Below are 2,500 nucleotides of genomic sequence, written 5' to 3'. Positions count from 1 at the left end.
GACAAGAAGAACATACAAGAAGATTAAGGAAGGAAGGAAGAAAGGAAGGAAACAAGGAAGAATGGATAAAAAAGAAAAAGAAAAAGAAAAAGAAAGAAAACAAAGCAATTTCCCAAAACCAATATAACAGACAGAATGACCCCAAAGGAAAAAAACAAAACAAAAAAGAAGCAAAAAAAAAGTCCAAAAAAGTAAAAAAAAAAAACAAAAACAAAAAAAACAAGAAAACAAAACAAAGCAAAACAAAAACAAAAGCCCAAGACAAATCCAAAAAGTAATAAAAAGAAACACCCCCAAACAATACCCCCCTAGAAAAAAACGAAGAAAAAAAAGAAAAGAAAACAAAAACAAAGAGAAAAAAGAAAAAAAAAAAAAAGAGAAACAAAAACAAAAAAGAAAAAAAAGAAAAAAACAAAAAAGAAAAAAGAAAAAAAGAGAAACAAAAACAAAAAAGAAAAATAGAGAGAGAAAGAGAGAGAAAAGAAGCAAACTCGGACTCTCCAAAACATCGCAACTTCTCAGACAATCGCTTCCAAGACGTTGGCGACGAAGACGATCCTCAAGCTCCCACGAGAGGGAAGGAAAGCATAAAAAGAAAGGAAGGAAGGAAGAAGGAGAAGAAGAGGAGGAAGAGGAGGAGAAGGAGGAGAGGAGGAGAAGAAGAAGGAGAGGAAGAAGGAGAGGGAGAAGGAAGAAGGAGAGGGAGAAAGAAGAGAAAAGGAGAGAAGGAGGAGGAGAGGAGGAAGAAGAAGAAGAAGATCGAAGACGATCCTCAAGCTCCCACGAGAGGGAAGGAAAGCATAAAAAGAAAGAAAAGGAGGAAGGAGAAGAAGAAGAGGGAAAAGAAGAAGAGGAGGAGGAGGAGGAAGAAGGAGAGGGAGAAGGAGAGGGAGAAGGAGGAGAGGAGGAGGAGAGGAGGAGAAGGAGAAGGAAGAAGAAGAAGATGGAAGAGGAAGAAGGAGAATAAGAAGATTGAAGACGATCCTCAAGCTCCCACGAGAGGGAAGGAAAGCAGAAAAAGAAAGGAAGGAAGGAAGGAGAAGAAGAAGAGGAAAAATAATAATAAGAGGAGGAGGGGGAAGAAGGAGAGGGAGAAGGAAGAAGGAGAGGGAGAAGGAGAAGAAGAGGAGGAGAAGGAAAAGGAAGAAGAAAAAGATGGAAGAAGGAGAAGGAGAATAAGATGATCGAAGACGATCCTCAAGCTCCCACGAGAGGGAAGGAAAGCATAAAAAGAAAGGAAGGAAGGAAGGAGAAGAAGAAGAGGGAAAAGAAGAAGAGGAGGAGGGGGAAGAAGGAGAGGGAGAAGGAGAGGGAGGAGGAGAGGAGGAGAAGGAAGAAGAAGAAGATGAAAGAAGGAGAAGGAGAATAAGAAGATCGAAGACGATCCTCAAGCTCCCACAAAAGGGAAGGAAAACATAAAAAGAAAGAAAGGAAGGAAGAAGAAGAAAAGGGAAAAGAAGAAGAAGAGGAGGAGAGGTGGAGGAGGAGAAGGAAGAAGGAGAAGAAGAAGGAAGAAGAAGAAGAGGAGAAGAGGAGGAGAAGACGGAGAAGGAGAAGAAGAAAGCACAATTAGAAAACTAAACATTAAAATAAGAAACAAACACACACACACATACACACACAAAGAAGAAGAAAAAGAAAAAGAAGAAAAAAAGAAAAGAAAAAGAAGATAAAAATTAAACATTAAAATGAGAACAAACGCACACACAAAGAAGAAGAACAACAACAATAAAATGAAAAAAAGAAAAATAAGAGGAATAAAACGAAGAAGAAAAGAAAGAGAAAAAGAGAAAGATGAAGAAAGAAATTGATAATACGTAAATACAGACAATTAAACAAAGAATAAGTATATAAAGACAACATATCCAAAAATATTACAGGATCCAATGGCTTTTCTATGACAACGTTCTCATTTCTGCTGATATAAAACATTAATTCAAAATCTTTTAGAAAGAATTAAAGTGTTATTACATATTTTGAGATCATTAATACTAATGTAACATTTGTCATGAAGAAACAGAACAGAACCACTTAGGATATTAACTTAAGTGTCGACATAAGCGTGCATTTAACAAGGTTATTTTACCTCCGCTGGTTCATGTCAGTAATCCTATTATCATTATTGTTGTTGTTTCTGTTGTTGTTTTGTTATTGTTGTTGTTGTTATTATTATTGTTATTGTTGTTGTTGTTATTCTTGCTTTTGTTATTGTTATTATTATTATTATTATTATTATTATTATTATTATTATTATTATTATTATTATTGTTATTTTCTTTTCTTTTCTTCTGTTTCTTCCTTTCCTTATAAGTATTTTTGGTTTATTTATGTTTTTTTTATTATTATCATTGTTTTCGTTATTGTTTTTGTTATTGAAATTGTTATTGTTATCATTATTATTATCTATTATTATCATTATCATCATTATTGTCTTTAACTTCACTATTATCATTATTATTGTTTTTATTGTAGTTATTTTTGGTATTGAGTTATCACTATC

Source organism: Penaeus vannamei, chromosome 28 (genome assembly GCF_042767895.1).
Source record: "Penaeus vannamei isolate JL-2024 chromosome 28, ASM4276789v1, whole genome shotgun sequence".
Taxonomy (NCBI): Eukaryota; Metazoa; Arthropoda; class Malacostraca; order Decapoda; family Penaeidae; genus Penaeus; species Penaeus vannamei.
The sequence above is the reverse complement of the archived record's forward strand: the minus strand, read 5'-3'. Positions refer to the sequence as shown.